This window comes from Phacochoerus africanus, chromosome 9, assembly GCF_016906955.1.
Source record: "Phacochoerus africanus isolate WHEZ1 chromosome 9, ROS_Pafr_v1, whole genome shotgun sequence".
Taxonomy (NCBI): Eukaryota; Metazoa; Chordata; class Mammalia; order Artiodactyla; family Suidae; genus Phacochoerus; species Phacochoerus africanus.
Genome location: NC_062552.1, coordinates 74189950 through 74214842, shown reverse-complemented (window position 1 = coordinate 74214842; position 24893 = coordinate 74189950).

Below are 24893 nucleotides of genomic sequence, written 5' to 3'. Positions count from 1 at the left end.
TATCATGGGCTAGAGGTGAGTTAAACTCTTCTAATATGTGTCTATATATCTTGCAGGTTTTGTTTTTTGATGTTGGCTCATAGATATGTGGCATTTGGCTTGTAAATATTCAAGAGTACTATGTTTTTATTGTAAATGGCTCTTTTTAACATTAAAGACTATTCTTTGTCTCAGTTAATTTTTTTTGGCCAGAATTCTGCCTTGATTTATAGATTATGACTCTAGCTTTCTTTTTTTGCCTTTGCTTATATAATTTGCCATTCTTTTATTTTCAATCTTTCTGAATTACTTTGTCGTAGTTATTTATCATATGTGAAGAATACATATATATATATACACATAAAGTAGTCAAAGCAGTTTTCTTTCTGAAAATGAGTCAATTTTATTGATATGAAAAATTTATTGATATGAAAAATATTTCATGGCAATTGGAAGTTCCCAGGCCAGGGGTCTAATCCAAGATGCAGCTGCTGGCCTACACCATAGCCACAGTAATGCCATATCTGAGCTGCAGCAATGTCTGATCCTTAACTCCCTGATCAAGGCCAGGGATTGAACCCACATCTTCATGGATACTAGATGGGTTCTTAACATGCTGAGCCACAGCAGGAACTCTCTCTTCACTTCGCCTTTTTATGTGTAGTTCTTCTAATAGTTTTAAAAGATTATCCTTTTTGTTCTAGTCATTATCTTGAAATTATGACTTTAACATCCCTATTTACTCCATTTGTTTTGACAGTAATTATCAATATGGATATTAAATATGGATAAAATAGTATTCAGTTTTAAATCCTCTTTATTTTCTGTTTTTGTCAATAATATTAACTTTACCAATATTTATATTTAAATACATATATAATTATATTAGTGGTTTTTCAGCTGTGAAGGATTCCTTTGACTCCTAGCTAATAGAGTATCTTTTAATCAATGGACTTATCTCTCATGTTATTTTCTCATTCCTTCCAAATTTGTTTAATTGTCTCATTTCTACATTTATAGGCATGCAACTTTCACCTTCTGTTCTGTCACCATATGCCCCACATTTCTTTGAGTCTTGGTATTGAAGCTACCTATGTTCAATGCTCAAGAGATTGTTTTGCCACAATTTCCCCAGCTCATTTACTGGTTTAAATTAATTTTTCCAGTAATTTTCTCAAGAAAAGATCAAGGTTTATTACATGTTTTACATTATCTGAGGTATTTATGCTTGAAGAACATCTTGATTAAATAAATTTTTTTTAAAATAATCCTTGGTTCAGTTTCTTCCCTTGAGTATTTTGTAGCTCTTCCCCTCTGTCTGTTTCTGTGGAGAAATCCACGGCCTGCTTGATTCTTTCCCCCTAAAGGTGCCTTATTCTTTTTATATACCTGTCCAAAGAGTCTTTATCTTTAAAATTCAAGAAATTTACTAAGTTTGGTCCCAATGTTGAATTTTCTGGGTCAGTTTCTTTCTTTTTTGTTTTTTGTGGGTTCATTTTGTTTTGTTTTGTTTTTTGCTAAAGTGTGTCCTTACGATGTGTAGATACACATTTTTGTTTTGTTTTTTAAACATAAAGTTTTCGAATTGTATCTGGAACTTATTTTCTGTACCATTGTTTTATGTTTGTTTGTTTTTAATTGTATCTGGGACTTATTTTCTTTTCCTTTTTTTTTTTTTCAGATACTGCAGTTCTGCATCATTTGGATGCCTGCTTCATGTCTTCTAGAATGCTTTTTTCTCACAAAACTCTTTCTTTAATTCAGCATGATTTTATTCCTGTTTGCTGAGCTACTTTTGGAAGCTTTTATTAAGTATTTTTGTGTCTGTGAATTATTTCTATTCCCCAGTTTTAATACAGATAGAAATTATGAGTCTTTTTCATTTAAAAAAATTTGTTGCTAATTTTGAGTGATTTCTAAGGAGTGATGGTGTCTTATGAAACATTGTTGGTAGAAGAAGATCCTATAAGTATTTAAATTAAAATCAGTAACAAGATAAGGCTGCCCTCTATAACCATTGCTATTTGAAGTTTTACTGCAGATCCTGGCACAGAGTAAAGAGAGGAAAAAAGTCACAAAGATTGAAAAGAAAAGGGAAAAAAAATGGTCTTTACTCATAAATATATGATTTTCTACATAAAAAACCCAAACTAATTCACTTATAAATTATTAAAATTAATAAGAGTTTTAGAAGTAGCTAGAAAATGCCAATATAGAAATATCAATTTCCTATCTATACCACAAAAATACTTAGGAATAATTCTATAAAATACAAAAAGGTAAAAGACCTGTGTGGAGAAAACCATAAAACTCTAAAGAATAACATTAAAGAGTCCTAAGTGAAATAGAGTCACATGCCCTTCATGGTTAAGATGACTCAACACTATTAAGACATCAAACCTATCCACACTGAGCTAAATATTTAATGTGATTAAAGTCACAGGCATGGATGGGTCTTATGAGAAACTTGATAATTTAATACTAAAATGTGTATAGAAATGAAAAAGGTCAATTAGAGCCAAGCCAATTCTGAGGAAGAAGAAAAAAGTAAAGGATCTTGCTCTATAAATTATCATGGCATAATGGATTTATGATAACATAGTACCATGTGATATTGGTATACAGAAAGACAAATATTTAATAGAAATTCTAGAAACATGCCTGTGTTTCTCATGAATGCTTTATGACACAAGTTCTATTGCAAATGAATGGTTAAGTGAGAGAGCATTCAACAAGTGGTGCTCACATAATAATTGTCCATATGAAAATGGATACTTCTAACTTCAATTCCAGATAGACTGACTTATATGTGAAAAAGACAACTCTTTAAAACTTAGAATATAATACAGAAGAATATCTGTATGACCTTAAAATAAGAAATGACTTCCTCAATAATATGCAAAATGCATTAATTTTAAGGAAAAGTAATAAACTTTTTTCAAATCAATAGACCGGTTTATTATGGGGTAACTGATGCACTTAAAATTTTAAAACCACCATTCATCAGACAACATCATTTAAAAGGGGAAACAAGGAAGCCACAAACCAGAAGATATTTGTAATGCATTTATCCAATGATGGTTTATCCCAATAAATCAATGGAAAGAAAAATCCATGTAACAATACGGAAAACACAAATCACTTAAGAGCACACATAGTATGCAAGCACATTTGATAAAGCTCGAAAGACAGCAAAAGAAAACAAGTTTTGTTTAGGATTACAAACACTTGGTATAAAAACTATTTTTTTAATTTTATTTTTTTTAATATTTTATTATTTTATTTTATTTATTTTATTTTGTCTTTTTGCCTTTTCTAGGGCTGCTTCTCGCAGTATATGGAGGTTCCCAGGCTAGGGGTCTAATCAGAGCTATGGCCGCCAGACTACGCCAGAACCACAGCAACACAGGATCTGAGCCTCGCCTGCGACCTACACCACTAACCCACTGAGCAAGGCCAGGGATCGAACCCACAACCTCATGGTTCCTAGTCGGATTCGTTAACCACTGCACCAGGACGGGAACTCCAAAACTATTTTTTTAAAGAAAGAGAAAATCAATAAAAATGCAAATAAATACTTGCAGTTATCTCTGAGAAGAGGATATAGAAATGAATAAAGTGGGATCACATAGACAAATAAATTCAATATTACTGATCATTTTAAGTTCTTTATTTGGATAACAGCTTCCTAGTGCTTATATGAGCTTAAGAAATCCTTAGTTTTGTTGAACGTTTTATATCTTAAGTATATATTCCTTATATCCTTCTTAAACTAAACTTTATTTTTGAATTATAATGAACACATAGAAAGCATATAAATCATAAGTATGAGGCTCAGTAACTCATCAAAAAGTGATCACATCCTTGTAATTATCATCCAGGTTAACACACCGAAAGCCTCCCTTCTCATTACCTTTAACTTCATTCCCATATGATCAATTTCAAATATTCTTTTATATGGATGCAATTGTACAAATAAAATATAATAAAGAATTTTAAGTAAGGAAAGCATGGTTCTGCTGAGGTCAATGATTTCTAAGAAAGTTTTCATCCTCAACAAGGTAACAAATTTTATATAGACAGGTGGGGGTGGGGAGGGGACACCTACTCTGTCTACAGATGAAGTTACTGTAGCCTAATAGTCAAAGGAGTGGTAAAAGATAGTAGTTGGGGTGCCCTAATATTTCCAGGAAACTGTTATTATAGTTTGGTCTCAAGAAAACCCTGAGATTAGGTCTAAAGCATTTTCTGCCTGAGAGCTCATCAGTGTTTGAACACAGCTGTACTCTGTCCCCCAATCTTTTCTTTTCTGAGCCATCTATGCTCTAGTTTCTTTAGCCATTCTTCATGAAAGTTCCATTTTTATAGAACTTTACCATGTGGGTGTTCCCTCTGGGCATGTGGAAATCTGAAAATGACTGTCTTAAAAATCATGGTGCCAAGAACAGAATTCAATATATTAGCTATGCTCAGACCATTGGAGAATCCATTGAGATTATTGCTTTATCACTATACTATTATTAATGAAGCATAAAATTATATGAACTCTATTTTTCTATATCAGCCTTATAACTTCACTGGATGTTGTAAACCAAGAAGACTATTTTTATGTAAACTTTATCATGATTTTAACTTCTGTTAATTTGTTCCTATCCAAATAATTATTTTCTTATATCTAATCATGGCCTTGTCTCATTTATATGATTGTCTATTTTCGATAGTCTGTTTTCTAGTGTTTTGGTTTAAGAGATGGATTTACACAGAATATGAGATCTGTTTGATGACCACTTTCCAATTTTTTAAAAATTGCATGTATTATTTTGTTTTAACAAAGTCCCCATAATAGTGGACAAGGATTATAATTCCCATTCAAAAATCAGAGAAACAAAAAATTAGGAACATAGACAACATGGTCTAAATTAGGTCTATTAAGGGGCAGATCCTACACTTGAGCCAACATATTTTGGACCCAGGAATCCTTTCACTGAACTACACAGTTTCTCTCATGCTAGACTATTTTACATTGATTAAACTTATCTTTTAAAAACTCACTAACTATAAAGACCTAGAATTGGGAAATGTGCTAAGAAAGAATCCCCAAATCACTCCACTTTCATAAGTAAGTGCTAACTATAATGATGATTCCAGATAGCATAAGTCACAACACACATGTCAAAGAAAATAATTAGATCATCTTGGCTTCAATTTAGGAAATTGTCAAAGTTTTCACAACTCTCTCAACTTGTAATGCAACTCGCATGCTAATGTTTCCATCCAAGGCAAGAAATAAAGTAGGGTGAGGTTGGGCGGTCTAGTCTGGGTTTACTGGAAGAATGCCTGAAAAGTCATGTATCAGATTCCTCAGAGGCAGTTTTACAAGGAAATGTAGAACAGGAGTAGTGCCCTGGAGCCTTGTTCAGAGGGCAAGCCTGTGTACAAGAAATGTAACAAATTAGATGCTCCTGATATCACAGTTTGGCACTTTTACAATAGATGTGTGTGAATGATTGCAGCAATCTTCAATTGTGGTTTTATCAGTCATCAGGGAACTATCAGTGAGAGGTGTTTCTTTGAATTAAAGAAATTAAACTTGAAAACCAAATAGCTCTAACTGAAAAGAAGTGTAGTTCTACGATGAGCAATAAGTAAAATCTACTATGTGTCCTTGGTCAAGTCACTTCACTGTTTTAAACCTCTCTTTAGCATCTGCACATTAAAGAGTAAAAAACTCAGCAAAACTCTTCAAAGCAAAGCTGCAAAGAACCTCACAATATTGCTAATAAAAATGGTATAAAGAGAGGATCGAAAGCTAGTGGAATTCTAAGCTTCAGGAAAAAAAATTACAAAAACAAAAGACAACTAAAACACACTGGATTAATTTCAGCTAGCTCTACTACATCACGCTGTCCTCAGTAATTGAAAATGAATCAAAGTACTAAGTACTGTAAGCATTATATGATTATGAACTGGCATAAACAGTCATGGATAGCATCTGATTTGTATTCAGGAAGCAGCTTCTGGCAGCTGTATATATTTTGAAAGAATAAATGACTGGAGGCAGTTATGAAACTTTTGTCTAAGATTAACTGACCAGGACTTGAACCAAGGAAACGAACAGCCTATCCTAAGAGATCATCTACCTTTGCCAAGAGCACTCATTTATTGCAATTCTCCTCTACCCAAGTTTTTGTTGTTTTGTTTTGTTTTTCCTAGTATCATCAGCAAGTCTATAAACCAGATTTACAAGTATGTAATTTTTTAAGGGTAAACAGCAAAAATAACATATATTGTCTTAACCTGAACTTCCTCCAGTAAACACAGTAAATATAAAATTAGGTTTCAGACTCAGACAAACATAGTTTCATCAGACAGATCTGACATTTTGCTCCTAGAAAAATGGATTACCTCATTTTTCTTTTTACATTTTTCAATTATTTTGATTAGTTCTCTGAATTTTCAATGTACCAAAATATTCTCATTCTCATAGCTAGAAAGAGAAATAGAGAGAAAGTTAGGATGTTCCAGATCCATTCATCGTGGGTTTTCTACTTGGTTTGAAACATAAATACAGTCCAAATATTAACTTGATCTCTCCCTGTTTGTGCTTTCATGATGCCTGGAGGAAACAATGAGAGCCAGGATTCAGCCAGGACTTACATCCGTGAGGTCTGAGCAGTTCACACACACTGAGCTTTCAGAAAGGGCCAAGACATCTATTTCCCCACCAATTGCCAGGGTCCTTGGCAGATTCTGCCTAACCCCCGTAGGACCACCTGCACCCCTGAGAAGTCCCACTTAATTAAGATGTTAGTTCCTAACACACCAATGAAAGCTTCCTAAATGCATATGTGTTGAGAGCGAAATGAGGATTTCCTCACTGAGACATGTCGAAATCCACTTTCAGATCCCTTTTGTGTATGGCAGCCTGCACTGCGGAAAGTGTCAGCCCAGCCTTGCTAACTTTGTTAGCGGGAGGGCCAGTAACAACACTCAGCTGATTATAAGAGAAAGGGAAGAGACTCTGAATGATTATAGAATTCTTATAATGTGCATAGTGTTATTATGGCACTCTGCCCAGGGCTCATCAAAGATAAATGAGGTTTGAAGAGTGGATTTTTTTTATGTTAAATTTAATAGACATTCCCTTTTCTTTCTTTCTTTTTTTTTAAGCTGGCAAGGGAATGGAAAAGACATCAAAGCAGTTTTCTTATAAATCTATACGAAAATGAATTTCAGAGTCAACTTTTCTGCTTTTATTACTTATGGTGTTTTTATTTTTTTGGAAGCTGAAAGGGAACATAATTCAGTGCCTTTCAAATTGCTTTGGAGAAATATAATAAATCCAATATATATGGAAAAGTTTATAGGGTTGGGTTTTTTTTCTAAATATATACAACTCTGAGGTATTTCTCTGATATTAAGACTGTTTCTAAAAATTTTTCTTCAAAGTTTTTCATACATATTTCACTACATTTCCTAGACTCTTCATAATTTATAATTCTGAAGTCCAATGACAGGAGAAAAGGTTTAATATTTTGACTATATGAAGCTGTTGTCTTTTCTAAGCTGCTACTCTTAAAATTCTCATGCAAGCTTTAAAATACAATAGCAATCTCTCATTTTAGTTTCTACGGCTAAGAATTTTGATGGGAAATAGGAAGGGGGAGAATGTCCATTAATATTGCAACATCAGCCTCTGAATGTGCTACTTGTGTGTGAAATTATATTTTTATGACACTTCTCTGGTTTTGTTTGAATCAGCTCGATTGAAAATCATCTTGAATCCAATTTTTATCCAGTAACTGCCTCTCAATACACATTACTCTTGTAACTGTTAAAGATTTGTTGGTTCAGCTTTTCAGGCAAGGCTATTTGAATGCACAAGGGGGTTGCCAGCATGTTCTTATGACTGTGTCAAAGTTAAGCAAATCCAAACTTGCTGAGTTCCATCAGTGGTTAAATCTCCATTACAAAACCAATACTTTAAGAAAAAGTTCAAAGTTTACATCCAAAAAAGGTACTTAGTACTGGTAACATAATGTTAAATCCAATTAATAAGCCAAAGTGCCCTTGGTTTTAAAGGAAAAATTCTTTGAGTGGAATGTAGCTTCAGCATCCATATAAATCTTTCTGCTCAGAAAGAAAGTCTTGGATAAGGATTCAAATTGATCCCCTGGCTGTCTAAATACTGGATTCATGATTTTATAAATGGCTCACCTTATAAAAATAACCACCAGGAGTTCCCACTGTGGGGCAATGGGACCTGAGGCATCTCTGCAGCACCAGGACACAGGTTTGATCCCAGTCCAGTGCAGTGGGTTAGAGGATCTATCAGGTGTTGCCACAACTGTGGCAAATGTGGCTGGGATCTGATCCCTGGCGGAGGAACTCATATGCCATGGTGTGGCCAAAAAAGAAAAAGAAAAGAAAAGAAGTGCCAGTTACCAGATACACAGAATTAATACTTAAATCACCAGGTCTTTTTTATCTGTTAGACCAAAGAGGATGTTGTCTCTATTGATTAAAAGAACAATGGGTAGGAGTTCCCGTCGTGGCTCAGTGGTTAACAAATCGGACTAGGAACCATGAGGTTGCGGGTTCAATCCCTGGCCTCGCTCAGTTTAAGGATCCGGCATTGCCGTGAGCTGTGGTGTAGATTGCTGACGCGGCTCGGATCCTGCCTTGCGGTGGCTCTGGAGTAGGCCAGCAGCCATAGATCCGATTCGATCCCTAGCCTGGGAACCTCCATAAGCCTTGGGAGCGGCCCAAGAAATGAAAATAAATAAATAAATAAAAGAACAATGGGTAAGAGACCAGCATTTCCCCAGGTTTCCTTCATTTACCTAAACTGCAGTTGTCTTTCTGAGTGGAAGGTGGGAATTCGCAGACACAAGTGAGAACATCATAAAACTCTAGTCCTTTATGTCAGGCCTCAAATCATTAAGATAGGAAGGAAAACTTTAAACTTTAAACTTTAAGCAGATGTTAAAGAATTAAAAAACATTTACCGTTTTGAAAGTCAACCTTTCCTAAGTGTGCAGAACAAAGTTGGCAGCCATTCCGGCTGTGCTAATGTTACTGAAACTATCCCAAATATGGAAGAGTGATGCAATTATGGCTCACAAGCATCTCTCTGCTGAACTTGACCAATACTTCTCAATCCTGGCTAAACAGTAGAACTGCAGAGGGACTCTGTGACTCAATTGATTAGGGTTGGAGTATATTTTCGTGCTTTCCAGGTAACCCCCAGGTGTAGAGATAGAGGAACCAAACAGTTTGGAAAGACTGCAGAATTCTTTTTTAATTTTTCCATTGGAAAACTAATGTATGCAGCCTCCCACCACTCCATACACAGAAATAGCATCCCTCTCAAAGAAGGGGTAGTTTTCCAAAATATATTAACAAAAACAGATTGTATTCATTGGGACTTGTTAAGTAGTAGTAGAATTTCTCCTTAATCTCCATCACACGTAGCAGTATTATAAAATTTAGTACACTAAGTTAGCTATGCAGAGAAAATATGTTGCCTTGATTGTCTCTATGGTTTCCTTCAGGATAATATCCTCTGTTTAGCAGGAAAAAAGACATTTAATAGATATTTAATTAAGCTTAGTGTGATTCAATAATCAAAGTAGTCCTCTCAGGCTATATTGGTCTTTCTTGAACAACAAAAAAGCTCAACTTCACAGATATCCTCCTCCATTCCATGATTTTTTTTCCCCAAGATACCAAGTGAACATGATATGATGTGTGGCCTGTGTCTTACTGACATGAGACAATGTAGAGGGGAACTCTGGGGTCATGCATGTCCCCAGGAGTGCATGAAGAGCATCATCTGGTCTCTGGCGTGATGACCCACTGTTCACTGGATACCACACTCAGTTGGATGCTCACCCCTGGCTGGTGAATACTTTGATGTAGCTTTACTTGACTCCCTCATGCTGACTTGGCTTTTGTCCATCCAAGCTTTCTGCAGGTCTTTGGGTATCTGCCACATGGTTTATCCTACCTTAAGGCTTCATAATCCACTCCATGCTCGGCTGTAGGCTCAACAAACCCTGCCGCAAATTTTAGAAGGCAGCAATCTTTCCATCTCTTCAGTTTCCTCCTGGAAAGTGTAATAATTTGATATGTCTAAAATGTCTTGAGTTGGAATAAAATAGAATAGCATTCAAATACACTTGGTACTTGGAAGGCTCTAATTTCATTATTTTGTTGCAAGCTATTTCTGGTAGGAAGTAGAATTTGTAAAACTGTACACTAAAATCAAATCGCTATTAGGATTTTCAAGGCTATATTTCTCAAAATGCTAAAAAAAAAAAATCAGGGAAAAAAAAAACCTATATTCCTGTAGTTGCTTATCTGTGTAACTTGAAATTATAATTTTCTAAAAATAATCATATTAATTCAGTCTTTCATAAATCATAAAAATTTTGGCAGAAGTGCACTCACAAATTTAGTAGAAGATGTATTTAATAATCAGTGCGTATGTCTATGTATGTGTGTCTGTCTGTCTGGTGTTGGTAAAGAGAGAGCAGAGAAGGGATGAATCCAGATTGAATAAATGGAAGCTAACCTACAGGACCACTCAGTGAGTCAACATCTCATCTTGGTGCAAATAAAGTCTTTATGTATTTACTTATTTAAAATCACCCCAGGGTGCAGACTCAAGCAGTAAGAATTAATTAGACTATACAAAATAGAACACCAATGACCAAGAACAATTCAATTCAACTAAAGATGAATTTTTAAATATCTCTCACTGCTCATCCTAAAAATGATTACACAATGCATCTATCCAACCAGCACAAGCAGTTAATGTCTTTCATCGCACATATTTCTAGCCCTTTGTGCATGTGTATGTGTGTGTGTGTGTCGGGTCTATGCCTCAATTTCTCCAGACAAAATTAGAAATTCAAAGAAAATACCATCTCCTTAGCTCCCTCGCTAGACCACAGAATGGAATTATTGATAAGTATAAGACACTATTTACCTTTGATGTTCCACCAATAAAAATCATTATATAACTACCTAAATTTATATTGATATCTATATCTTTATCTACCTATGGTCCATCCATTTGTATTTCATAGCCTGAGTTTGTGAACCTCTCAAAGTAGTTCTGAAATGCCACGAACTTCCTTAACTACATGAAAAGTTCTAGACTATTTGTAGTTCTATGCTAAAAATATTTTTTTAGTATGCAAGTGGCTACAGAAAACTTATAAAACTACCAAATGTCTCTGTTTATCACTGATAGTATGACTCAAATGAAGAATAAATTGTGTTCATTGTGAGACTCTGCTTTTTGATGTGTCTAACTCTACTCTAACATTTGCCAAACACTAATCCTAGGGAAAAGAAGACTGAAGGAAAAAAAATACAAAAACATGACTATAAGATGTACTATTTCCAAATGAAAAGTACATCTGTGGCATTTTGCAAGCATGCTGATCTTTGCCAGGTTCACTGAAAAAGGCACAGATATTGGTATATATCTTCCACCAAAAAGCAGATTTAGGTTCAACATTGTGATAAATGACTCAGTCACTAAGTTAGGAAGGCAGAGAAGGACCTGAGTGGGAGGTAGGGGCTGTTTCTCCATCCTAAGAGATTATGTTTAGCTCAACAGTCATTGAAAGAATGGGTTTGGATGGGTCAGATGTTTTCACACAGCAGGAGAGAATATGAATACAAGGCCCTGAGGTCTTTTCAACAACCATTCCACACTATTTTTATTATCTCATTAATTCTGTCAATTTCCTTATGAGGCTGGTATGTGGTATTATTAGATGTATTTTACTGGAGGAAAAACCCCAGGAAAGAGGAAGTAAAATTATATGTTTGAGGTCATATGAATCATCAGCCAGGTCTGGAATGAGCCACCTTTGTGCTTCTCACACTAATTTTAGTGTCTGTGGTCTCCCTGATAACAGAAGTTGCAGGATGATTGCATTCTAGGCCCAGTTTTCTCCAACTTGATCTTTTTTTTTTTTTCCCCAAACATACTAATGTATTAGAAATTAGTCACAAATGAGCAAACATCATGCATGGCTCCCTAAACCAATTAACATGTCAGGTCTAATTTACTGTTAGGCAAATAATTTGAAATATTTGCAAAAGAGCAGCATGAGAATTTATTCTCTGCAATTAGGCAGATATTTCAGTAAATTCTTGACATTCCTTGAGGGAACTCAGAATCAAGAAAGAATCACCATTTTTGTTGCCCCTGAGTTGTATGAGGGGAGGACAGTGCTAGGAAATGCCACAGCTTCCAAATCCTAGTAATAGAAAGAAACCTAAGTAAGCTATCAGGTTAAGCAAACCAGCCAGCCGAGAGAGTTATTTAACCTGGTCATGAAAATCTACAGAGGTAGAAGTTGAAAATTCTTTAAATTCGAGATTTCAGAAGGTAGAACCTAAATAATAACCTTGAGTCCTAAATTTCTAAAAATTTCTTCTGCTACAATTAGAGCCTTTTTATGTTAATCCTAAGGGGTGGAATAATTAAGAAATTAATAACTTCACAAACAGTTCTTAATGTTATTAACAAAATTACTCCTGGCATAAATAATCTCAAATTCTTTACACTGTCTTCATATAAGGTATGTCCCAATCATTTTGTAATTTTAATGATGGAAAATCTGGAGAACCCATTATAGTCTGTATGATGAAAAAGTATAGTCTTACTGTTTGCCTATACAATTTCCTGGGCCTGAACAGGTTGTCACTTAAAGGTCAGATTTAAAGAAAACTGGAAGGACTATCATATCACAATACATCCTTATTGCCAATCTCTTAAATTGTCTGAAGTGGTCATGCTAGTTCTCCTGGGTAAGGCATGTATGTGTCTTGTTAAAGTGAAAATCCTGTCTAGAATGAGTTAAGAGCTCAGCTATTATCTAGAAATTATTACTTATTATTTAGATAATTATCTAGTTAAAAGGCTTAATTATATGATTTAGAGGGTTTGGGTTTTTTTTACAAGATTTAATTAATTCTAGTCATATTTTGGTCTGTGAAAGTCTGGGACACTGGACAAGTATATTTTGAGGGAGGTCAGAGAAGATCCATGTGGAAATGGATCCATGTGGAGGTCAGAGCCCATCCATGAGGAAATGTTCAAGGCGCCTGAGCTGAGTCCCATTGTGTGTATCATCACCACACCCAATGAAACAGGAAATAGGAAGATTTTGGAACTAATTTCATTTACTTTATACTTTTGCCTAGAGTGGGTATTATATATACCTAAGTGAAGGAGAGAATTACACATTGTACATGGTAAAAAGGGAATACATTGTTTTCTGTGGTTTTCTTCATTCCGGTTCCAATGGTTTTAGAATTGCACAAAGGAAAAGAAACAGATGCTTTCCCCCTTTATTTCTTGTCGTCTGTCTCCTCCTCCCTTTTCCCTATCCCAGTGACCTTCTCTTTTCTCCCACTTCTAAGTCCACAATACCCCTTGCCAAACACACACTTTTTAATGACTTTACCTTCTCTGGCACACATCAGTCTAGAAGAGATTCACATATATATTGTCAGGAAAAGTAGAGCAATACTGTAAAAATATGCCTACTTCAAAACTTGAAACCCCAGGCCCCAAACTGAAGGAAAGCCAACACATATTCAAAAAATCCCAGCATGGTGTAAATTGGCATCACTCTCCTTTCCATTTAAACTTTGTCTCTTACCTCCATGGTCCTTTCACTCACTACTGATGACCCCAAATAGTTACAGAGAACAGGGATTTCTAAAACAATCTGGACTTTAAGTCCAGCAGTTTCAAAAGTAAAGAAAGGACCATTTCAAGGCAAACACAGTGAACTCCCCATTTCCTCTTCTCCCAGCCAGCCAAGACAACTAGATTCAGGAATTGAAGCCCCATTACATGCTTGACTCAATATCCTATCACTGTGTACTGAGCAGGGCCATTCATTCACTGGCCTTTGTGCTAGCTGGCTATAAATGGAGAGGCTGTCAGCTGACACTTCTCAGTTTCTTGTTCCTTGATGAAAGTTGACCTTGAACGTTTCATTAACTACTCCAAAGAATAACACAGGAAACAATGATCAGATATACGCAGAAATAAAACCAAATATAAGGTGTTCTAAATAAAGGTGTACTATCAATGTCAACGTTACGTTGAATTTGCTGAGCTCACAGTGAGTGCTTGTGATACTTCCTTCAGTGGCTTTTTTGCACTATTTACACTTTATCAAGCATCAAACCAGGCCTGTCCATGAACAGACCCTCATAGAGAATATCTGGTCGTGAGTAGCAGTCATGTAAGGAACTAGCATTGTTACAGCATGAAAAAGATTTAATAACTCAATGACCAATAAAGGAAAGCATTGATAGAACAAATAAATTCCATTGCATTGAAGGATGAACTTTTAAATGGCCACCTTTTACTCATTTCCTTTCTCATCAAGGCTCATCAAAAAATTCCATCTGCAGGGAGATCCCATCGTGGCTCAGAGGATTAAGAATCTGATTAGTATCCATGAGGATATGGGTTCAATCCCTGGCCTTGCTCAGTGGGTAGGGATCTGGATCCAGTGTGGCTGTGGCTGTGGTGTAGGTTGGCAGCTGCAGCTTTGATTCGACCCCTAGCCAAGGAACTTCCATATGCCAAAAAAAAAAAAAATTCCATCTGCAGAATTAAAAAAAAAGAAAGCCCAGTAACAATCACCAACTTAGTGGATGCCAAATATGAGAAAAAATTCTCAAAGGCAACAAGCCACTGTTTCTTCCCCTGTATCTCTCTAAGTATCGAGTACAGATAGGTCAATTTCATGGACACTCCATCCTCCCATTTGTTCTCCCCAAAAAGCTTGGAGTCATTTTTCAGCCTTTCCTTTCTCAGGCCAGATCCAGTTTATCAGGACATTCTGTTGGCCCCAGCTTCAAAATACATCAATATTATGAATAGAATACAAATATGTTCTGAAACTAGGGGTTCCTATACAACATAATTGATTGTCTTTGTCAAAATATTTTTCTGAGAAGAAAGGAACACATAGGCTTCACCAGATGGCCCAAGACAGTCATGGCACAAAACATTTTAAGGTCCTAGGATTTAGAAGACCTGGGGTGTTCCCATAGTAGCTCAGCCGTAATGAACCTGACTAGTATCCATGAGGACTTGGGTTTGATCCTTGGTTTCACTCAGTGGGTTAGGGATATGGCATTGCCATAAGCTATAGTGTAGGTTGCAGACATGGCTCAGATCTGGCATTGCTGTGGCTGTGGTGTAGACCAGCAGCTATAGCTCTGATTCAACCCCTAGCCTGGGAACTTCCATGTGCTTCAGGTGTAGTCCTTAAAAAAACAAAGAAGATCTGGATGCATTTCCTATCAGGGACCCTGCAGAAAGCCAGTGTCCAGACAATAATGATCACCATCTAGGCTATGAAGGAAGGCCTTTTGTTTTGTTAGGATATGAATCTTACATTTTATTTATTTTTATTTTTTTATTTTTTGCTTTTTAGGGCTGTACCTGTGGCATATGGAGGTTCCCAGACTAGAGATCCAATCCAAGCTACAGCTGCCGGCCTACACCACAGCCACAGCAATGCAGGATCTGAGCTGTGTCTGCGAACTACACCACAGCTCATGGCAACACCAGATTCTTAACCCACTGAGCGAGGCCCGGGATTGAATGCACAACCTCATGGTTCCTAGTCAGATTTGTTCCCACTGCACCACAACAGGAACTCTGAATCTTACATTCTAAAATGAATAATTTTATTATTTATGTCACTGCTTTCCTAGGATCTTCTCTCTTTGCTGTACATTCTTAAAATATTCTTTAAACCATTTCTCATTCTGAAAAGTTTTAGGGGGGTGTTAGTCCCTTCTAGTGTAGTTGAGCCTAACTTTGGGTCATATCTAAGAATTTGTAACAAACTTAGAACCCAAGAAACTACTTAAGTAAAAGAAAGAGGACAACAGTCCTAGGCAAAGAAAGCTTCCCTTAGGTCCCTCCTGGAATTGAAAGGAAAATGAAGGTGATTTTCAGTATGTTTTTCAGGGCTCCAATCTCAAGTTTAACTTCCTTTTTGTGAAGAAAACTTCTAGGAGATATGTGTGACCACTAACTGTAGGTATACAGGATGTTGTTAGCAATCCTCAGCAGAAGTGAAATTCCTCAGATTCTGCAATATCCACTTTTTCTTACAAATTTTTCTTACAAATTTTTTATAAGCTTGGTAATAACAGGACCATTTTTGGTTCTAGCTTATTTTTCCACAGAAGCTTGCTTCTCTCATCCCTACCCTCTGCTTAAATTCTGATTGTATGTTTTTGCAGCTTGTTTCCTTATATTTGCTTAAGTGGTCTGTCAGATCAAGTTTCTCAGTTTGTTTCATTTTTTCAATGTTTTTTAACGCATTTAATTGTTTCCTAAGCAGCATTCAGCAGGATATAAGTGTGTTTTGTATGTATGAACTATAAGTGACTAAGATCCCTGGATAGCCTAGGAATGACAGATTAGCTACCACATTTTATTTTATTTTATATTTATTTTGGTCATGCCCACAGCATGTAGAAGTTCCTGGGTCAGAGATCAAACCTGAGCCAATGTAGTGACAACACTGAGTCCTTAACCACTAGGCACCAGGGAATTCCCTAGACACTACATTTTAGAAAATTTTTCTTATGATTTCTTGGAACTTATGGTAAGTGAGCAGAAAGACTGGTGCTTTTTCTTTTCCATCATTTAATTTAACCATATAAAAATTTTCCATACAACTACTTAGCTTTCACTTTAAGTAGCTCCAATTTAGCCACGCAGATTAAATAAAATAAATAAAATGGAAATTTTAAGTAGAGGCTATGGCCACATCTAGGATGGCCAAAACTTTTCATTCTAACCTTTTGTGTTCAACTAATACAAAAGAGCTCTCACTTGAAGAAAGCTTTTCCTTGTTCTTTCCTTGGCTAAAGATGATGACATTTAAAAAAATTTGATAAAAATTAGTTCAGCAAATATTCTTAACTGCAGAGAAGTAAAAGACATCTTTTGATAGTAAACTTGAGAGCTAGTCAAATGTCAACTGACCCAAATGGTTGAAAATAAAATGTCAGAATTAGTCGCCCTTGCTGAAAACATGGCACTTTAAATTGCTGTCAAGAACAAGACTCAGGGGTGACTGTGACCACTTGATGGATAAGAATAGTGCTCCGATAATCAGAGAAATATATGTGCATTTTTCCTTCTACAAAGGGGAGGCACCCCAAACCACATGTCTCTGGACACCTTCACTTCCTCCTCCCCAGGACAGACCACATTCAGGGCCTGTCAATATTGCAAAGTTCCTGCAATCAAGGGCATGTGCTGCAGTGTCGGAACACCTGGGCACCCACACCAAATACACACATACCACAAATATATACCTCACCCCCATTCACACATCTAGCACATACTCTTGTTGCTAACTACACACAATTTGTTAACTTATTCATTAACTATTTCTTTTCTTTTTCTCTTAGGATAGTTAGTGTCTTTGGCTCTTGTGTAGTTCAAGTTCAGCCTTTTTTGCTAGACCCCAAAGCCATTCATTAATTGCAAGTAGAACAGTTTTCTCTGCAGGTCCCCAGACTGAAATCTGGACTCTTATTTCTCAATTGTTGACTCCCTTGATTCCCCCAAACCAATTTTAATTGAATTTCCCTGCTCCGATCTATTCTTAGTAATACCTCAAATAGCAATACTTTGTTGTAAATTTGGCAGAATCATCTAGTTTCTCCTCAGATGATTTTTTTGTTCTTTTTATTTTTACCTTAAAAAGAAAAAAAAAAAAAGAACTCACGCTAAAATCAATTGGTTCTGAAAAGGATATTATTCTCTTCCCTCTAGAGGCAGACACATACTCCCTTTCCCTATTTCTTATTCTTGGTTTTAAATTTTTTATATAAAAGACCAAGTACAGCCTTTCTCAGTTTCATTGTCTTTAAAGCCCAATTAAATGACTGTTTTTCTCAGATCTAAATCCTCCAAGATTTAGGGCCAGGGAGTTCCCCAGACTGTTCTATATGTGTCCTTAGAGCTTGACAAGCATTACTCCACCCCTTTGTTCTGGACCACGTTGGAAAGAAATGCTTGTATTATAAACATAAAAATCAAAATAACAAAAAGCAAGCAAACAAGGAAAACATTGACACAAATATACCCCACCCCCCTCATTTTTGAGCCACACCCTCGGCATGTGTAAGTTCCCAGTGACACCACCAAGTCCTTAACCACTAGGCCACCATGAAACTCCACAAAAGGACCTTTTATAAACTTACTTGTAGAACAGAAAACTCTGGAGTGTCATCAGGTTTTATTAATTTCCGTTCAACAAATTTTAACTTAACATCATAATTCTTTATCATCTTCTTGCTCCAGTTGCTGCTTCCTTTTTTGCTATGGAAACAGAAAACACCTAAATAAACCTACCCAAAATGGAAATCAGATGTAGATGGTCTTTCTCTCACCCTTTGATCATTTTGCTTATAGGTTCCAGTTTCAAGGAAGACAGTGCCTGTGGGGAGTGTGAGATTTTCCACATTTAGAGAGGAGGGGAGGACCCCAGTTGTAAATCGATTGGATCCTGCTTTAATTGCTAAAGTTGTGTGTGTGTGTGTGTGTGTGTGTGCGCGCACACATGCACATGACAGAGGAAGAAAACAGATGAAAAAAGGATGATTTTGTTGCCAGGATTAAGAAGTTTTGTCAGAAAAGATGGACTGGACTAACTTACCAAGGCTGTAATGCGGTTTGGGCTAAGAGAAGCCCATCTTTTGTTGTACAGCCTAATGTAATAAATTGCATTAGGAGGGCTTTAGATTTCTGAACAGACTTTTCAAGCGGATCTAATTGGAAGTGCTACTCACATAGCCAGGGGCATTCTAAAAAAGCAGAGCAGTGGATTAACACCATTTTTAAAAGTCAGGAAGTCTTTTCTCCTCCCAAAGGGGAGTTTTCCAGACATTAACTTTGACTGCCAAACATTATAAAGAAAGTCTCCCTCTTTCTCTTTCTCTCTCCCTTGACCTACTAGTCTTCCCTCCTTTTTCCACCTCATCTCCCTCCATTCCTCCCCCTCTTCTCTTCATTCCCTTCCAATCCTTTACCTACCTCCAGCCATCAGTGAGAGCTATATTGGAAACAAGGACTATATAGTAAATGACCTATCAATCAGATGTTGCCTAGATATTTTTGATGAAGGAAATGGGGTTTGAAAAACTAAACTGGTTTCCATTTGAATAAGAAAATGTTCAAATGTGTGTCTGAAGCTTTTGTCAAACAAGATGGTGAGAGGTAAGGATTACAAATAGGTGGCTGCAAAAAAAAACTGTGTAGTCTTCTTTCCTAACCTATGACCTTTTGCTATATAGCAACACTTGATTTGTCAATTTATCTGCCTAATCTGAATAATTAGCAGTGTAGACAAAACTACATTCAAAATTACCACCTCAGTAGTGATATTTAAATGGTGTACAGCAAACCTCTCTAAACTCTCTTGTTTTTGTCCCTCATCCCATCCATCACTACCTACATCCTTTCCAATCCTGGAGCAGTTCGAACACGTGGCTTATGAAAATAAGAGCCAGGGATAAGACATCAGCAGTTTCAAGTTAGTAAAATAAAGTTTGAAAATGGGAAGTAATACATAAAAGTGAGAGCCTGTCTTCCAGCATTTGATATTTTCTCTTCACAACATTTGCATTGTGTGCAGAGGATTTGCAAAATAGAAACCCAATATTTTGATTAATCACACAAAATATAAGAAATGGCAGAGATTGCCAGAGGAAAACCGAATATATGAAACATTCAAAATGTGTGGCAAAAAAAACCCAAATATTGATGTATCCTCAATATTCTCAGCACGTCTAGATTTTCAATGAACATTTTATTTTCTTGTCAGTGATTCAGAATTTCCACCGCTCCTGTTGAGCAATGAGGGAAAATCATGCCAACTGGGAGAAAGCTTTATTTTAAGGTTGAAGGCATGAAATAAGTACTAAGAAGACAATTGTACACCTGTTTTCAAAAGTAAAAAGGCATCTCAAATCTGCTTTGCTTTTGAAAATTTGGCCAAGGAGTGTATTTCAAAGACCCAATAGCCCATAACATTATTCCCAGGGCTCTGTACTCTCTGCCTAATTGGGCTTCTACACATTTGCATAAGCATGATACTTCATGATTAATGCATAAGACCCAGCATGGGCCCAGTATCAATTCGTCTACAGAGGCTTTTCCCCCCACTGAAAACAATCATTGTGCCTAAGATATAATCCATCATATTTGTAGGTATGATTGCATTGTAGAATATCAGACTACTTAAATGCCATGACAAAATCTTTACAGAATTGTGAAGTTCTTCTGGGTAAGAAAGAAGTCTTAAGAGGCCCACAGCACTGCCGCCTTGGGACCATCCTAGATCCCTGAAAGGGTTTATTTGCAAAATGAAGTGTCGAGGCCACAGAGTTTTTTGGTTTCTGCTTTTTTTTGTATTTTTCTATTTGGCCCAAGCACTGAATAGAAAGGGAAGCATATTAAAATAAACACTTCATGATTACTTTGGGGTTACAAAATACACAATAGCTCTCCCCTTGCACCTTCAAAACTAAACAATAGCAGGGAAGACTTCTAGAATGAGAACTCCACACGGGGGACGGCAAACGTAGTCAGCAAGACTAGAAGGTATTGAACGTGGAGAATGAAATCAATTCTAGCTGAGATGGACTGCCGCACAATTAAGGAGTGTGAGCAACTCTCAGTGTGAGTCCTGGTGCTCCAAACTGCAGTGCCCGTACCTTCTCTGCTAGCTGGGCTGCTTAATTAGGTAGGAAACCACTCCCACTGGGGGGACCTGGAAACTTGGAGTTCACCAACAGACCTCTCCACGTGCTATGGGAATAAACAGAGAAAACCCTTTGACAGAACTCTTTTTAAAAGGTTCTGAGACAGATTTTTTTTTTAATTATTAAAAATTAACATATGATGATGAGAAAAAATAAACCATTTGGAATCTATGAAATTAAGAGAAACAGTCTGACATCGCCTTCCTTTCCAGAGGCGGCCTCTGGAAGGAGGTGTGCCTTCTTCCAGATGTTTTGTTATTTATGGGTATATGAGTGTGTTCTGTGTGTATGAGTATGTATATGCTTTATAGGTTTTGGGGGGGAGCCCTACTATGAATACTTTCTGTAACTTGTTTTCCTGCTTCACTGTAGTTGATGAACTTTTCCTGCAAAGTATATTTATAATTATCTCATCCTCCTTAATAATGTCATGGTATCATGCTGTATGGATTACCAACATGCAAAGATTCTCCCAACATCAGGTTTGATTTGGTTTTGTTTTAAATCATTCTAAATAATGCCACATTTTATTTTATTTTTTTTACTTTTTTGTCTTTTTAGGGCTGCACCTGTGACATGTGGAAATTCCCAAGCTAGGGGTAAAATCAGAGCTGTAGCTGCTGGCCTATACCACAGCCATAGCAACATGGGATCTGAGCCGTGTCTGTGACCCACACCACAGCTCACGGCAGCGCTGGATCCTTAACCCACTGAGTGAGGCCAGGGATTGAACCCAAATTCTGATGGATACTAGTTGGGCTCATTACCACTGAGCCACTATGGGAACTCTGTAATGCCACATTTTAGATTCCTGGTACCCCAAAGGCAAAGACCTTCTTGGTCATTACTGTATCCCTGGTATTTAACACAGGGAATGGCACACATTAAGGGCCCAGTAATTATGAATTAAATATTTAAGTTAAACCTTCAGGGAAAAGTCCCAGTCTTTCTTTACGGAATATATGAATTTTAAAAATTGTATAGAAATTGTCTCTTTACCTCCAAAAAGATTAAAATGTACTTAGGCAAAGTGTATCAGTCACTGTGTTCTATTTTGCTAGCAAATGGATTATAGATTTGTTTAATTTTTCATAATGTGATTAATGAGAAAGTGTGTTTCATTATTTTAAATCGTATTTCATTAATTTTAAAGAATGTTGGGAGTATTTCTAAGATTATTAGCCATTTGTATTTCTTTCCCTTTGACTATTTGTTCACCTCCTTTAACCATTTTTCTATTGGATTGCTTGTTAATCTTTTTAACATTGATTTTCATGTGCTTTTCTGCATATCTTGGGATTCAAGCATTTTGCTTGATATATATTTTACAAATATTGTGAAAATATTTGTCTTTTGACTCTACTCCTCTTTCTACCTGTCCATCCATCCATCCATCTGTCCAGCCTAACAGAAAAAATTTTAATACTTATGTTCAAAGTATAGCAATTATTTTTATGGCTTCTGAGTTTATTTTTAGAAAGATTTTCTTCTCAAAGAATAAAACTAATTCACTCATATGCACCTTCTAATGTTTATAATTTTTACTTGTACACTACAATTTTTACTAATTCATTTATTTTGATATAATGAGAGAGGGAAGGATCTGGATTTATTTAAACTTGTGTTGTACAAGTAATTATCCTATTACTGTTTATTAAGAAGTGCATGTTTTCAAAGATTTGAAATGTCAACTGCATCAGATACCGAATTCTCATAGGCACTTGGGCCTATTTTGGACTTCCTGCTCTGTTTCATTGTCAGCAGGTCTATTCCTGCATTGGTGCCATACTGTTTTAATTACTGTAACAGTCATGGTACATCTTATTTTTGGATACAGATAGACTGTCCTCATTACTTTTCTTTTTTCTCTCAGTATTATCCCAGATTTGTATTTTGGAATTATTTTGTCAGATTCAAAAAAGTTAAAAGACTTTGATATTTTGATGGGAATCCATGGTTTTAGCAGATTCATTTATAAAGAATTAATATCTTTGCAATGTCGAATTTCTAATCAAAGAACAAAATGTCTTTCATATCTTATTTTTTTTTAATGCCCTTTGTTGGTAGTCACGTGAAGGTGTAATTTTCAAAAGCTTTTTTCCAGTTTTATTTTTCTCCTTGCTTTTGTGACTAAGATATTTTTCTTTCAAATTGGTTATTGTTTTTAAAATAAAAGCTAATTATTTTATAAATTAATTTTGTAACTAGTCACTTTATTAAATATTCATGTTGTTTCTAACAGCTCTCAGCTGATTATTTGGGGCTATATTAGCACATTACCATAAGAAACAAATTTGTCTCCTCTTTGGAAAATTTACACTTGTTATTTCATTCCCTTTTTCTCTGTTGATATATTAAGATGATAAATGATTTGGGGTGAGCCCCAGTTAGTCATAATTTATCAATTATAAAATTATTCATTAAATTATGTTTTTACTTTAATATTTTATTTAACATTTTATTTAGAAGTTTTACATTAACATTCAGTAATAAAACTGGTTTGTCATTTTCTTTTTATGCTGTTTGTCAAATTATCTGATCAATTTGAGCAGCTTTATAAAAATAACTTGAAAGCTTACCTTCTTTATCTGTCAGTTTCCAATAGGAAGCACAGAAACCCCTCAGGGTATTTCAGTCAATCAGAGAGGGAGTTAAAACAAGAAATGAGGTCTCCAAATGTTTGGAGGAGCTGAAAGAGCAAGAGAGAAGTTCATTTTGTCCCGAGATCAGGATCTGAAAGAAACAGCTACAGACCCTGAAGGAGAAATATCCACTCACTTGCTGTGGCCACCAGTGCCTCTGGACTCCCCATCATTGCCCCTCATGAGCCTCCCAGGCCTGGACCTCCCACCACTGCTAGAAGCAAAACTTGGCTTCTTCATTCCTCTCCCTTCCTAATATTACATTAGTGCCTCCAGCTGGCAGAACTAACCAAAACCCTACTAGAAAAGCCCTGCTTCCGGACCTTTGAAATATATACAAAGAACACAGATGTCACTTAAGAGCTGGATACCAATAAATAATACCTAGCACTTTCCTTTTTCAACTTTCCAGGATCATGTAAAGCATATTGAAATTGTCTATTTCTTAATGGTTTAAAAAAAAATCAACCATGAAACTATTTAATTTGTGCTTTTGTGGGATATTTGGTATTCATTCCTTTCCATGGATAGATTGTTTTTTCGTCTCTTCTCACATAATTAGCAAATTATGTTTTCTTACAGAATCATTCATTTCAGTAGGTTTTCACACATACTTGCATAGATTTGTGCTTTGTAATTCATTTGTGTTTTTCCACATCAGCAGTTATTTTCCCTTCCTCATTTTATTATAGTAGGTAGATTAAATCCTATCTTTTTGTGTACCCCTCACCCCCAGAAACACCCACACACTAATGCCCAGAATTTGTGAACATGTTATGCCATAAGGCAACGGGATTTTGCAGATGTGATTAAAGTTGCAGAACTTGAGGAGGAGAGATTTTCCTGGATTATCTTTGGGGTATAATCAAAGAACATAAACTTTTAAAAGCAGAGGACTTTCTCTGACGGGAGTCAGAAAGTTTAGCAGAAGGACCATGAGACAGATGAGGAATATGCGAAGGATTTGACACCATGCTGTTGCTGGTTTGAAGATGGAGGGGCAAGTTCACAAGGAATGAGGGACATTTTAAGGAGAGCTTTAAGCCTGAAAGAGACACCCCAGTAACAGCAAGAAAGGAAGTAGTAACCTTAACCTTACTACCACAAGGAACTGAATTCTGCCAACATTTTAACAAGCTTGAAAGCAGATTCTTCCCCAGAGTCCCTAGTTGGGAGCCCAGGTTGTCTGACACCTTGGTTTTATCTTTGTGAGATCTGGAGCAGAGGAACCAGGTGACCAGCTGAGCTCACCTGTACTTTGGATCTACAGAATTGTGAGATAATAAAATTGTGTTGTTTTAGACCACTTTGCAGTAATTTATCACTGCAAACAGCATTTTTAATTGTGCATTGTTGGAATACACTCCACAGGCCTGCAAGGCTTGTACTTGCCTAATTTTAAAACCAAAGAAAGAGACA